Source organism: Saimiri boliviensis, chromosome 5 (genome assembly GCF_048565385.1).
Source record: "Saimiri boliviensis isolate mSaiBol1 chromosome 5, mSaiBol1.pri, whole genome shotgun sequence".
Lineage (NCBI taxonomy): Eukaryota > Metazoa > Chordata > Mammalia > Primates > Cebidae > Saimiri > Saimiri boliviensis.
Window position 1 is genome coordinate 12,007,539 of NC_133453.1, and position 15,075 is coordinate 12,022,613.

The window sequence follows — 15,075 nt, forward strand, 5'->3', positions numbered from 1 at the left end:
GTACCTTTGAGCTTGGAACTTCGAACCTCCCTCCCTCCTTCCCTCCCTCCTTCCCTCTCTTTCTTCCCTCCTTCCCTCCTTCCCTCCTTCCCTTGTTCCCTTCTTTCCTTTCTTCCTTCGTTTCATTCTGTCACCCAGGAACTTGGAACTCTAGTTTCTCCCTTCCCTTCCCTCCCCTCCCCTTTCTCTTTTCCTTTTTCCTTTCTCTTTTCCCTTCCCCTTCCCCTTCCCCTTCTTCACAGTCTCCCTCTGTCACCCAGGCTACAGTGCAGTAGCATAATCTTGGCTCACTGCAACCTTTGCCTCCCGGGTTCAAGGGATTCTCCTGCCTCAGCCTCCTGAGTAGCTGGGACTACAGGTAGGTGCCACCATGCCTGGCTAATTTTTTTGTATTTTTAGTAGAGATGGGGTTTCACCATGTTAGCCAGGATGGTCTTGATCTCCTGGCTTGGTAATCCACCCGCCTTGGCCTCCCAGAGTGCTGGGATTATAGGCATGAGCCACCGCATCTGGCCGTAACTCTGGTTTCTTAATGTGCTGATGTAATGTTCCATATTGAAGCTCAATTCAAAGGCCCAAGCTCAGGTTTAGAATCTCCCCATCCCAGTCCAAAGCATACAGGCAGCTTCTTGCATCCTGGTGTGAATTCCTTCTTCTGTCTGACCATATATTGCAACCATCCTCACCTGGATGATGGGGTAGGCATCCTCCTAACAGCGCCTGGCTCTCAGTGGTGGTGGTCAGGTTAAATGAGATAACGAATGTACAAGGATAATTGACAAACGTTAAGGATTATCTTAGGGCATTTTCTCTGTTTTTTCTTTTTTCTAGAGTACCTGAAAAATTTTGCTAAATGGAAAACATATATTTAGATTTACCCTCTAAAATATGACACAAATATCATAATGAAGATAAAGGGATATAAGAAAATGCTCGGGTCTCGATAATTTTTATTGCATTTTATGTTTGATTGACCCTCTTCTGGTGAGAAGGTCTTTCTTTACCTTTGGAAGTCCAGCTGAGGGAGCAGGAATTTTATGGGGGGAGAGAAGGTAAAGAGAAATTGGCTTGGGGAAGGAACATGGCTGGACAAAGAGTGGAGTGCGTTTAACTTCAGACTAGCCCTCGACTACCAGGATGAATGACGGATCATCAGAAATGTGTGATGACATCTTGTCAGGAATCAAATCTAAATTTCAAGTTTATCTAAAAGGACATAGTTTCTAGATTTTGATAGTTTTATTTCATATTGAAGTTTTTCTGTTTAATAGGACGCGGAGCTAATATTTCAAGAAAACATATAAAGTATCACTACTCTTTAAAAAAAATGTCCTTAACGTTAGCAGAAGACACTTATTTGAGATACAGACAATCTCTGACCTACACTGGTTACACTTAGTGACTTTTTGACTTTATTAGCAGTTTGAAAGCTATTCACGTTCAGTAGAAGATGTATTTAAAGTACCCTTACAACTATTCCGTTTTTTACTTTTAATATAGTATTCAATAAGTTGTATAAGGTATTAAACACTTTATTATAAAACAGGCTTTGTGTTAGATAATTTTGTCCATCTGCTGGCTAATATAAGTGTTCTGAGCACGTTTAAATTAGGTGAGGCTAAGCTATGAGGTTCGGTAGGTCAGGCACATTATGTGTGTTTTTGACTTACGATATTCTCGGTTTACACCTGGTTTATAGGGATTTGACCCCTTCTTAAGTTGAGGAGCATCTGTATAAGTTCGCTTTTATGCTACTTTTGGTTGTAACGTAACTATGACCTTAAACTGACATTGGGATTGAGGATGGGGGGTTTAACTGAGATGGATTTTCCAGTATTAATGTAAATGTATTCTTTTGAGATAGAAGAAATCTTGGGAACTCATACATATTTTGAGCTCATTTTGCTGACCAAAAATTTTGTGGAAAAAATTATCTTCAGTTGAAATGTATTATTCCTTAGGGGAATAATCTTTAAAACTTTGATATATTAATAACTATGTCAAGGAATTCTTTTCCCAAAATGATACTTTAGATGATGAGTGGAAGACAATGCTTTTGAGTAACATCCTTTATTTTGATAAACCCTTTTTTTTTGTAAATTTGATATCTTTTAAAATTTTCTGGTTATGGCTTTCTAGGTCTTTTACGTGGCTTTTTAAGGAGATCACGATCTTTGAATCTTACTCTCTTCAAAGGTAGCCAGCAGTCCTGTCCCGAGCTCTTCCTGGGGAGGAATGGCCACGTTCCTAGTCAGGGTAAATCAGCTCCAGCTCCGCACCACCAGCTCCTTCTCTTACAAAATCTTTTTATCCTTAAGAAACAAGATGTATCTTTTGCAATCTTTGCTGAGGTCCTGATACTCCCTGTGTTGACATGTGTTTAATGCTCTTTTTGTTTTATTTTTAAAAGGAACTTATTAAAGCAATTTACTTTGGCAATCTGGACTCTCCAGACACAAATACATTTTAGCTCAGACTATTTTTAAGAGTACAGTGGTGTTCATTTAACAAGCAAACCGATTGTAGGGTGGGTGGAAGGAAACTTCCACGGTAAAGAGAGTCAAGCTTCAGAATTATGTCGCTGTGTTTCTGTCTCTCCTGCTTGTTTTCTAGAGAGAAGCTTGAGGCAGTTTCAGGAATTGACTGTTTTCTGTCTCCCCTTCACTGTCAGGAGTTCGCACGTATATAATTAAGGACCAAAAATCTTAAATTCAACTGGATAATAAATAAATAAATAAAAATAAATATAACTTATGACCAAAGGTATTTTCCTATTTCTATGCAACCAAACAGAGGAGTCCCTTCTGTATCTTTGGGAGACAAACTTGGTTGCTGTCACCAGATTTACAGAAATAAAAAGTTTGTTGCCGAGAGCCTAATGGTCTACGTTCCAGACGAAGGTAATATACTTACATTTGGCTTATTTCCATGTGATTACAGTTCAATTTCTTTATGATTTTTCTTCATGGCCACTGCCTTATTGATATTTATAGCGTTTTGCAGAAAGAGATGACAGAGCTTTTTACCAAGTGTGTGGTTCTTCTCTCTGTGCCTCAACTGCTTTCATCCTGTATTGCCACCAAATTTCAACTCTTCTGTCCTGTCTATAATTATCTGTTCTGTTTTCCCTAAATATGTTACTTCCAAATATGTTACTTGCTTTATGCCATGCGTTGGGGTAAGTACCTAAATTAGCTTTTGTTTATCATTGTCTGCTTCATGGGGAGCATTGAAGGTGTTCTTAGTGTCCTGAATGATTCATTTGCTGGATGTTTTTTATTTTCAGAGTCAAGTTCATTGCTCTAGTCACATTTCCATCAAATAGTTGTGGCTTGCCTGTCTTAAGTATGATATATATATATCATAGCAATATATATAGATATATGAGATATGTATGATATGATATATATGATATGTGTCATACTATATATGATATATCACACACACACACACACACACACACTTTTTTTTGAGATGGAGTCTCACTCTGTTGCCAGGCTGGAGTGGAATGGCATAATCTTGGCCCACTGCAACCTCCGACTTCCTGGTTCAAGTGATTCTCCTGCCTCAGCTTCCCAAGTAGTTGGGATCACAGGCACATGCCATCATGCCCAGCTAATTTTTGTATTTTTAGTAGAGATGGAGTTTCACCATGTTGCCCAGGGTGGTCTTGATCTCCTGACCTTGTGATCCACCCACTCCAGCCTCTCAAAGTGCTGGGATTACGGGCCTGAGCCCCTGCACTCGGCCTATATATACTTTTAAACTTGCTGTTGCTTAGATGTGATGGCCAATCTCAGGGGTGAGGGCCGATCTCAGGGATGAGAGTGAGATCTCTGGGCTGTGGCTTCTGCTTCTGTGTTAGGAAGCTGTTGGGAGTCACCATTTTTTTTTTTTTTTTTTTTTTTTTTTTTTTTTTTTTTTTTTTTTTTTTTTTTTTTTTGCTGAAAGCCCCTTTGGCTGCATTTAAGGCTCTTCCCGTCCATCTTTCCCCCTACCCCCAGGCATAGTTCTCCTCTCTTCTGCATGGTAGACTTCTGCCCTGTGGCTCACTGCCAGCCCCACCCCCACTGGGGATGCAACCATCTCCCACCCCCATTCTCTCTGCACCTCAGATCCCCAAACTCAACTCCTTTGTAAGTCCTCTCTTAAATCACCCTCTTCTGCAGTGGTTTATGAGGAAAATGACTGTTTAAAATTCGATTCAACATGCATTCTTAGATCTCCTTTACCTGCTAAATTCTTACAAGCACATAGGCACCCTGGAATATTCTAACAGTTATTCTCCCTGGAATATCCTCCTTTGGATCAGAAAACTCAGCCAGGGCTTATCTGCTTTATTCACTGAACTCACTGCCTGCCTCAGAGAAACCCTGTTTTTTTCCTGCACACTTTTCTTTCTTATGGTTCGTGTTGTTACCTCCATCTGATATTTTATCCCTTTTCTCCTCTTTGAAGTTATTTTAATTTTGATCCAGTCCATTCCTCTCTCCATTGTTCCTTTATAGGGGTCTCTGTAGCTTTCGATATTTGCCTTTTTCTTCTTCCTTCATTCTGTTCCCCTGCCCATAGCCTACTATTTTTTCTATCCCTTTTATTAGGTACACATTTGTACCACCCTTTCTTACAGTTCCAGTACATTTTTTAAAATGTCAGACTTGTAAGTGCATGCTACTGTTTAATCCAGGCCATTGATATTTCACGTATGGCCTCCTAAAATGCATCTCTCATAACTTTCGATCCAGTGTAACTTCACAAGGGGTGAATGGTACAACCCATGGCTGATAAGAATGTCCTTGCTGGAGCTGGGGTCATTTTTCAGGATTATAGCCCTCAAATTAACCACAGAACCCTGGAAACCAACAATTTGCAGGTCTTTGTAATTGATGACTTAACTGGATTCGAAGGTTTCCCAGTCTGCCCATGGCTCTCCTTTGAGCCTCCTGGGACCTCTAGAGAGAGTGCTTTAAGTTGCCTTGATTCTACATTTCCACCTTGAAAAGATTCTTGTTTTGAAAATGGTTCCCACAGCAGTGCGTTCACTTTGTTTTCTTTTTTTCTCTTGAGAAATAAGACATGAATAACCAGGTACTTTGGGAGGTACAAAGAGGGATAAGACTTTTCTTTTACTAAGGTCGTAACACTGTCCTGGGGCTCTGGCCCCTAATTCTTTATAGACTTACCTAATGCTTCCTTGGAGATGCAATGTTTTGTAGCTGAACAGTTTCTACTATGTTTAGGAAAAAAAAATGGAATTCTAAATACCCAGCCAACTAATACTGTGAGTCTTAGGTAAAAGTTTCTAATTTGGGCTGAGTGGGCACCTGTATTTGAGGTAGTCATGGGGGTCAAAGGTCCACTTCATAGATCTCATGAATCTCCTGAAAATGCACTTTTGTGTATCTGTGCATCCTTCTCAGAAGAGAGTCAAAACTTTATTGGATTCTCAAAGTCATCTGAATCTCTAATAATTGTAGAGCACCACTTAAAGCTACCTGTGGAAGTATGTATGTTTTTCAGCATTCTCTGCTCATCCAGTGATATTTCCTTTGACAGATGTACCTGCTACCTAAGTCTCCATATTGAGGAGCTTAAATTATTTATTTATATTTATAGGCAGTAGGGCTGTGGGAAATATTCAGCTCCATATTGGTTTAGAAAAGATGTATTGCACGCCTCTCGTTTTCCAAGCACTGTGATAGTCTGGACATGCAAAGATGGTTTAGGTGTGGTCTCTAAGTGAATGGGGCAACGAAAGCTTAGACAAGTGCCCATGACAGGGTTGTACATAAGTGGCCATGAGATTCAGAGGAAGGAACAGCTAACTTTGCCAGGGTGAGAGAAGGCAGGCCAGTATCCTCCTTGCACTTACAAAGGGCAGTGTGTGTGGCATTTTGATGGCACAGTAGTTTATGCTATTAAGATCATTTCATAATAGTGCTAGAAATGGACTAGTGGCCATCACAACTGGAAATAGAGTTACATTTCAGCAAACATGTAACAGAAGCTTTGAATATCTCACCTACCTTCACCCAGCTGCCTCTCTTCTTGGATATGATCACGTTTATGTCAGGTTAGGTGCTCAAGGTGTGGACGATATTTCTTGAGTTCGTTGTTTATCTTCCAAGGGAAAAAGAGGGATCTTCTAGTCTTTGATGTGAGTTTCCAGCTAGTCCTTTGAATTTCTTAGTAGAGCTCCATTTTCTTATTCTTGAACTCTATCTCTTCCGTACCTTCTGGGTAAACTATTCCTATAAGCCTTGTCCTTTAAAATGAAAGTTTTAAAAGTAATTGGAGCTGGGATACCTCATTCTGTAAATTTGACAGAGAGAGGAATTTTGGGGAAGTCCTCCTGAAAGGCAGGGGACACCACTGGGACTATATTAGCTGGGGTAAGGGCAGCTGGCAGTATTGAAAGGGGGAAATGTTCCAGTAGAAAAGTAGGAGCAGGAGATACTGCTACCATCTCAGTTTGGCTGGAGGGCTTCCTGAAGCCAGGCATCGTGGCCAATATTAATTCTGTCTGAGTGTCTATCTTAGCAATTTAGGCATCTAGATGGGTATTCCTTTGTCTCAGCTATTTCTTGATGAATCCTTTTTTTTTTTTTTTTTTTTTTTTTGCTCAGGAATTAAAAGGAATCCAGAGATTAAAAAGGCCGGACCCTTCCACTCCCTAGCTGCCCTCCTGTTCCTTCTTGTTACTGTCTGACTACCAGCTCCTGTGACTGCTCCCTGGCCATGTGGAGTAGCCAGGACCTGGCTCCCTGTGGAAGACTCAGGATGGCAGGGAAGAGATGGGAGGAGACAGGTGCTAGTGACCGACCAGGACACGTCAGAAAAAAGGACTCCCACAGGGAGTGAAAGATGCATAGCATACGTTTTTCTCTTGTCAGAAAAGCCCCCAGGGAGATGCAGAAACAAACTGGTAATTCACCTCTTGGAACTGTGAAGAGCTTAGGGCCTGCGTGTGTCGTTTCTGTACACTCTTACTTTAGGTGATATTTTCCCTGCCTCTGATGTCCGCTTAAGATGAATTTTATTCCGTACTGTTATGTATTTCTATGAGCCTCTCATATCTTATAGAGTAAGTTAAGATATAAGGAAATAAAATAGTCGGCAGGGCACTTAAATTTTTGAAACATTATTTAACTTGATAATTATTGATTATAAAATTTTAAGGATCTTTGTATCTCAGCTCTGATGCAGTGAAGCTGGGTTGATGCTCTAAAATGCGTTAACTTGTCTATCTTAACCCATCTTTACTGAATATAAATTCTCACAAGCACACAGGCACTCTGGAATGTTCTAACAAGTTATTCTCCCTGGAATATTCTCCTTTGGATCAGAAAACTCAGACAGGGCATGTATGCTTTATCCACACTTCCTTTTTTTTTTTGGTTTGTTTTTGTTGTTGCTTCGTTTGTTTTTTTTGAGACAGAGTCTTGCTCTGTTGCCCAGGCTGGAGTGCAGTGGCATGATCTTGGCTCACTGCAGCCTCCGCCTCCCAGGCTCTCATGATTCTCCTGCCTCAGCCTCCTGAGTTGCTGGGATTACAGGTGCCCACCACCATGCCCGGCTAATTTTTGTATTTTTAGTAGAGACGGGGTTTCACCATGTTGGCCAGGCGGGTCTTGAACTCCTCACCTCAAATAATCTGTCTGCCTTACCCTCCCAAAGTACTGGGATTACAGGCCTGAGCCATCGCGCCTGGCTTATCCACACTTCTAGAACTGCCCATTTTCTAGAACCGCCCCTTTCATTCTCATAACCTCAGGCCCTGTATTCTCCCGACCTGCCCAGTTACATGAAGCCTCTTGTCTCCGGCCCATTCTCAAACAAGCCTGCAGTACTTTATTAGCTTTCATTGGTGGAGGGAGTTCCAATGTACATGTTATCATTGGAATCAAGGTTCCTGGGGTCCCTGGCTCCTTGGTTGTACATTGAATTGCAATGTTCTCTAAATGCATAGACACTAAGCTTCCTGTAGCTTCCTGGAGCAAGACCTGATTTTCTTTTTCTTTCTTTCTTTTTTTTTTTAAAGGCATATAAATTTATTAACATGCTTGAGGGAAAATTAGAGTGATTGTTAATTAAACAACCCAATATGGTATAGAAGCTTATATGTTATTTTTCATAGAAGAGAGAGAAGATAGGAAATGTAGATGCATCTTTTGAGGTGCAGTAAATCATTAGGGAGAATGAATGGACCTGGGAAGTTGAAATAGACATTACAGGAAGGTAAGGGGCAGAGCTGCACAGAAACAAAGACTGTCTTTTTTTTTTTTTTCTATGTGAGATAAGACCTAATTTTCCTACGCATAAAGCCCCACTGCCCACAAGCTCAGCTTCATGACGCTTACCCTGACCAGCTGCTGCATCTGCGGCAGGTCCCCTCTGTGTGGTCTGGACCCTGACCTCATGATAGTCCCAGGAGTTCTGCCTCAGACCAGGCCCTGCTCTTTGACACCAAGGACAGCCCAGATTGGGCCGGTGTCTTTCCTGCCTCTGAACCCTGTGGTTTGGCTTGCTGGGCAGCCTTCCTAGCTGTTCACCTAACTCACCTCTGCGGGTTCCCCGCTGTTTTCTCTCTGTACAGCTGGCATCATTTCTCTCCACTCTGACTCCCTCCCGCTTCTTTTACAAAATCTTTGCTTTCCCAGTCATGTGTCCCACAGTTCCTTCTCCTAATCACGCCGACAGCCAGTATCACACAACGTAGCGTCAGCGTGTTCTCCATTACCCCTTACCACCTTTTTTTTGGCATGATGATTTTATATGTTTAATTAAACTGCGAACTTCTAGAGAGATGGGTCCATGCCACAGCTCCTGGCAACCATCGTGACCACATGGTCATCACTTGAGAGGTTAAATTTTGTTCCTATGTAAAAGCTATTCTGCCATTTCCTAGTGCCATCTGAAGAAAATTCCCAGCTGCAAAATGTTGATCTTAAGAAATCTTTGCAGGTTTTCATAACCCACCTCCGTGACATTTAAATCCTCATTCACCGTTTTTATTACATTAAAAGTATTTTAGAGGATCAAATGGCCCCGCCCACAAAAAAAAAAAAAAGAGAGAGAGAAAGAAACTTTTCATCATTCTTTTGGGGTTGTTATATTTTGTCCTCTTAGAAACCTTGCTCTAGGGGCCGGGGGTGAGACAGTTGAATAAAGTTTAGAAAGGACACCATCTAGAGAATCATTAGCATCTTTCACTGAAAGCTGAAGATTTAAAAAATATGCAAATATTTCACCTTTTCATGGTCATTTTAAAACCACAGTTGGATAAGGTCTGTTGAGCTCGCTGCAATGGTGGGGGTGGGGAGTATAGCAGGGTGACCCCTAGGAATGTTCAAATGCAATAGTTGGAAAAGAACAAAAGCAGAGGAAGTATAAAGCCTCCCCAAATGGCATGATTTACATCAAATTCTTATAGCTTACATTTGCTGAGTTAGAGAATTTCTATGAATTTGAGTTTTACTTGAATCGAGACCTTGTATCAGTATTCTCAGCAATCAGGATTATTCCTTTTGATCTTCTTTTATTATTTAATGGATTTTAGGCTTTAAAACTATTAGTTGGCCTGAACTCCATGCCCTTCTTCTGGATGCCGTCCTCCTAAATATTGTCATGGTCAGCGTGATTTACTTATTGGTACCTATTGATGGTGGTGATACCCTGAGCATTCCACTCTGGACATGCCTGTCCCTGGAGCTGGCAGTCTAAGGTCCAGTGGCCCTACTGGGATGGGCTTCCCAGGCTGCCACAGTGTTGGGGCAGGTGATCAGAGATGGATAAAATGTTTCTCTTTCTTCCAAGACTGTCTCTGAAATCAGGCTTATTAGAAAGGAAGATCCTTAGTCCCCCTATGGACCTGGTAGCTCCTCAGGAGACTCTTTTCACAATACTCTCAGCCAATTCTTTTGAACACTAAAAGTTATGCATATTCCAGGACCTTACCAAGAAGTAAAGGACAACTCTAGGTAGAGTAAGGCCAGTCTGAGTCCACGAGGAAGGGCACTGTTATGAGTTACTACAATGCTTCTGCAGTTTTTGAGCATCAGTTTCAAAATTTAAGAGAACAGAGTAGCTGCAGATAGATATTGTATAATTTGGGCCTGATGCATTATGTGGGGGATTGCTTGGTTTTGAGAAGCAAACTGAAGGTGTGTCCTTAAAGCCATAAATGCTCTCTCCTTCCTCATTCTGCCTCATTTTCTCTCTCTCCCCATCAACACTCTATTTAAAAGAAATAAAGCTAGTGAATTTTCTTTACAGGTTAATTTATGAAAATTAATAAGTTATTTTTATATTTTAAAGGATTTCTTTTTAATTCTGGAAAGAAATACTTTATTCCTTAATACTAGTGAATTTTAACTCAAATCTTATTCTTGGAATTTGATTAAATATTCTTTAAAATTTTCCCTTTTTCTTTTAACTTAGAGACAAACTTTCTCAGCGTTCTGCCAGCTTACTGTCAAAAGCTTTTCTTAGCTTCTATCAGTGCAAATTTCAACTAGGAAAGTAGTTTTTTAAATTGCCTTTGTTATAGCCAGATTTCTGCTCCTTCATAGCATCTCTTCTCTTTCTTTGGAGAAAGGACGAAAGAGAAAGAGAGAAGGAAAGAGAGAGAGAATTTGTCAGGACATATATAAACCTCTGGAAGTATGCTTTTCTTTCAACAAGTCAATTTATTCTCTTTTGAAAAATGAAAAAGGCTCGATTGTCTATTTCTTATCGTGAAAATAGTATATACAGGAAAGATAAGAAAAACTGGTGTCCTCTCCCATAACCCGCCCCTCTACTGACAACCAGTGTTTACATTTTATGATATTTCCTTTTCTTTGTATGATGGTGCATGCATGTAAACATACACTTTTTACGGAAAGAAGAATACATTTATTTACTGTCTAGTTATTTGCTTTTTTCATTTAATGTTTCACTGACAATCTTTTACGTTAATAAATGTAAATCCCAGTCTTCTTAATGGTAGTACATGGTTCCACTGAATCAATGCACTATAATTTATTATCAATAGGCTATTGTTACACAATTAGTTCCTTTCTCTCTTTTATCTGCTTCTTTGGACGGAATTTCAATTTCAGACGTTGGTGTAACCACATCTTTGTGTATTCTGTGATGATTTATTTGGGTTAAATTCCCAGATAGGAATTTGCTGGGCCAAAGGGTTTGTATATTTTAATGGCACATTTGAAACACATTAACTTTCTTCCAGTCTTCATTCAAGATAACCAGTGTGTTTTCAGAATTCTGCATTGTTCTTCTCCCATCGACCTTCAGCTGGCATTCAACTTGAAATTTACGTGTACCTTTTAGCAACTTCCTTAAGAATCTGAGACTTTTAGGGATCTCCTCAAGGGAAAGGCAGTGACCCTTAAGAGCGTACAGAAAAAGGACAGTACAAGTCTCCTTAAGCAGAAGATATTTAAGTGGTTTCATCATATTACTGCATTTATACATCAGAGTAACAGTAAATGTAATGGTTTGATTGTATTTCTGCATTTGCACATCACAGTCAATGTGGAATGGCCAGGAAGGGTAGGAAATAGACAAGGGGTTGCTGCTTTCATGGTCTTTCACGGTTGCTATCACATTGCCAAGTTCTGTGACGTTCCTCTCCTTTAGTGTTATGCAGAGAACATTCATATTTCAGAAGATTACAATCCCTGGTTTCGTTTCCATTTCTTTCTCTGTGGTTCTTTTGCTTTTCCACTACAATCTCCTGGAGGTAGTTATTTCAGTACCTTTTACCATAGACTTTTTATGAGGTCAGAATGAATGCATGAGAATGGAACAAAGGATTTTTCAGAAAATGCAAATATTTTGAAAACCTATCAGAGAGTCGTTAGAGATGATCATTTACTTCTGACACAAAATCATGGTAGTTGTAATTGTTTTTCACAAAGGTCTTGGGTGTGAAACTCAGAGCATCAAGGAAATGGACCAAAGTCAAACATGTCAGCAGAAGAAAATTGTCTAGTTCTTGAAGAATATAAATAATTGGGATTGCATTTTGAAAATGCCTTCTTGCTTTCTCATCTCAAATGCTCTCTCTGACATTTGGGTTTTGAATGCCATGATATTTTTGGTATTCACGTGCAACTTTAACAAGCAACCCATACACGGTTGTCCTGTTTTAATGCCGTAATTGTGAGTTTGACCTACAAAAGTTATATTTGCTTGGTAGACAAATGGAAAATCTCCTTAAATAAATACATGACAAATGCTGTTTGGCTTCATCGCTAATAACAGATGACAGCCTCTGGAACACTCCATGATGAAAAACAGGGACCACATCATCTGCTCATCTATCTGCATCCTTGTTTATTGTCAACTAACATTTATGGATTAGTGACTACATGTAGGACACTGTGCCCAGGACTGGAAATTCAAAGACATACCAGGTCCCAATTCCTGACTTTAAGAGATTTTTAGCTTCCAAACAGACATGTCGTACTCATTATGTAACTCAGATAAATCTTGTTTCATGTCCTAGTCTTGTTCATAAAGTCACATTCAAGTAACCCCCCCACCCCCAAATTAAAACACTGTATATCTTCACTCATCTTTTTGAGGGATCATGAATAAGGGTGGGAAAATGCACTCCTATTGTGCAGCAAAAATTGCATCCTTCTTATCTCATCCTTTCTGTTCTCTTAATAGTCTCCATATATTTGGCACCTGCTTTCTTAAATTCTCTCCCCCACTACCCAAGTCGGCTTCCCAGTGTCTCGGCGTTTGAGGCTTTTCTTTCCTTTGTCTTCTTGTCCTGCTCCTTGAGCACTGAGCTTTGTACGTCATTGTAGCCTCTCTGTTTGCTTTTAGTTCTTCTGTCTATCTCCTTCATTACTGGGATTCTCCACTGCAAAGAACTGGGAGATGACCCAGCAAGCTAGTCTTTCTCCCTTTCAAGCTGAAGCAAGGGGCAATTGCTAACATTCATGTAACGTGTAATTGTTTCTCTTGTGAGACGTTAATGATTTTGAGATTTTTTTGCACATCAAGACATCAGTCAGAAGGTCAAGGAGCGTCTATTTGCTATTAAATGAACGGTACAGTCAATTCGAATTCATATCACAAGGGAAGAGTGATCAACAAAGGGCAAATGAAGGTTTTAGACTTGAGGTGTATCTTGAGCTTGGCCTCGAACTGAAGAGCAGGTATGAGAGGGAAAGGCATTCAGGGTAAAGGGGAATGGTGTGAAGAACAGCAAGAGAGGGAGAATGCTCCATTCAGAAATAATGGGACAATTTGGCTAGGGCAGTGGATTTCAGTAAGAAAGTTATAGAAGGCTGGGCGCAGTGGCTTAAGCCTGTAATCCCAGCACTTTGGGAGGCCGAGGCAGGTGGATCATGAGGTCAAGAGATCGAGACCATCCCAGTCAACATAGTGAAACCCCGTCTCTACTAAAAATACAAAAAATTAGCTGGGCATGGTGGCGCGTGCCTGTAATCCCAGCTACTCAGGAGGCTGAGGCAGGAGAATTGCCTGAACCCAGGAGGCGGAGGTTGTGGTGAGCCGAGATCGTGCCATTGCACTCCAGCCTGGGTAACAAGAGTGAAACTCCGTCTCAACAAAAAAAAAAAAAAAAAAAAAAAAAGAAAGTTATAGAAAATTAACAAGGAAATAGGATGTGACAGCCAGAACGCAAAGTGGGGGGATGTATGCTGTGTTGAGATCTATATTTAGCTTGTAGGCAGTGGTGATTCAGGGTTTTAAGTAGGGGAGGGGGTGCTGGTGGTAGCTGTGGTGAAGATATAACATGGGGAGTATTGTGGAGTAGCTTTTGGTGATGGAATGAAGGGTCAGAATCCGGTGGGTAGAAATGAGAGCCAAAAGCAGGCCCATGGGTGTCAGGACACTGTTAAGGTTGACTCTAGACGTGCTTGTGTGTGAGGGAAGCACTGAGAACAAGGCTCCTTTCTGAAAAGAAATGCTGTATTGCATTTGGATGCGTGTTTTTGGCATTCTGCAGGTGGTTAAAAGTGCAAAACCCCAATTCAGGGGGAGGCCAGGGCTAGAAGTTGAGTGCAGAGGTGGGAGTCTTCCGCAGGGAGGTTAGAATGGAAGCTGCTGGGGAGGAAGGAACACACAGATTGAAGGCATGGGGAGTGAAGAGAGGGGATCTGGGTAAATGCGAGTGTTGAGCTGTGTGTAGCACATGCGAGGAGAAAGTGAGCCAGCCAAAGAGGAGTAAGGGAGAGGCTGAGCTGGAGACAGATGGTGAGAGGGAGTGGGAGGGGAAAAGCAAATCCCAGAGGGAATTTCAACGTTTGAGATTTTAGCGGTAAGTAGATTTCAATGGCGGTAAACTCTTGAGTGTGGTTTCCCTCTTCTGATGAGTCAGTTTCCTCCTTCCTGCCCATCAGACCCAGGCCTGAGCATCATTCTTGACTTTGTTCTTTCCCACATCTATGTATCAGAAGGACACTCAGGCACAAATGTCAACAGATCGCAAATCTGACTTCATTTCTCCACCTCCACGGCTACTAACATTTCTCCACCTCCACGGCTACTAACCCCCAGCCTCTCTCACCTAGGTTATTGCAGAGGCCTCTTCACTGGCCTCCCTGCTTCACCCCTGCCCCCTACAACTGAGACCATATTTGGGGAGGGCCATTATATGTCTCATCTCTGCTCACAATCCCACAGTGGCTGTCATTTCCCTCAGAACAGAGGCCAAGACTTACACACAGATAAAATCTGACATGTCTGCCCCATAATTCTCTGATCCTGGTATCTCCTCCTCTCCCCCATGCTCCCACCACTTCCAAACCTTCCCAGGCATTCCTGTGCCTTGGCTTTGCACTGACCACCCCCTCACCTGGGCTCCCCCTGCACCTGCTTTACCTATTTGTTTACTCATCACCTTCTCAGTCTAACCCCCACTCTTGTACAACTGCAACCCCTGCTTCTCCTCACTCATGCCCCTAATATTCCACTTGCCTGTGCCTTGCTTTCTTTTTCCCATAGAATATACCACTTTTGAATTTTTTTTTTTTTTTTTTTTGAGACAGAGTTTTACCCTTGTTGCTCAGGCTGGAATGTAATGGCGCG

At 41.3% G+C, this 15,075-nt stretch overlaps 1 protein-coding gene and 1 long non-coding RNA gene across 4 annotated transcripts in view; one reads left to right on the forward strand and one right to left on the reverse strand.

Annotated features, from left to right (window-relative positions):
• Nucleotides 1–15,075, forward strand: part of DNER (delta/notch like EGF repeat containing) — a 376,416-nt gene that overhangs the window by 139,161 nt on the left and 222,180 nt on the right. The gene's annotated exons all lie outside the window — the stretch shown is intronic.
• The window catches only part of LOC141584531 (uncharacterized), a 274,056-nt gene continuing 262,858 nt past the window's right edge, over nt 3,878–15,075 (reverse strand). For both annotated transcript variants that reach the window (XR_012517599.1, XR_012517598.1), the window contains exon 2: nt 3,878–3,944. This is a non-coding gene — a long non-coding RNA (uncharacterized LOC141584531). The remainder of the gene's footprint in view (nt 3,945–15,075) is intronic.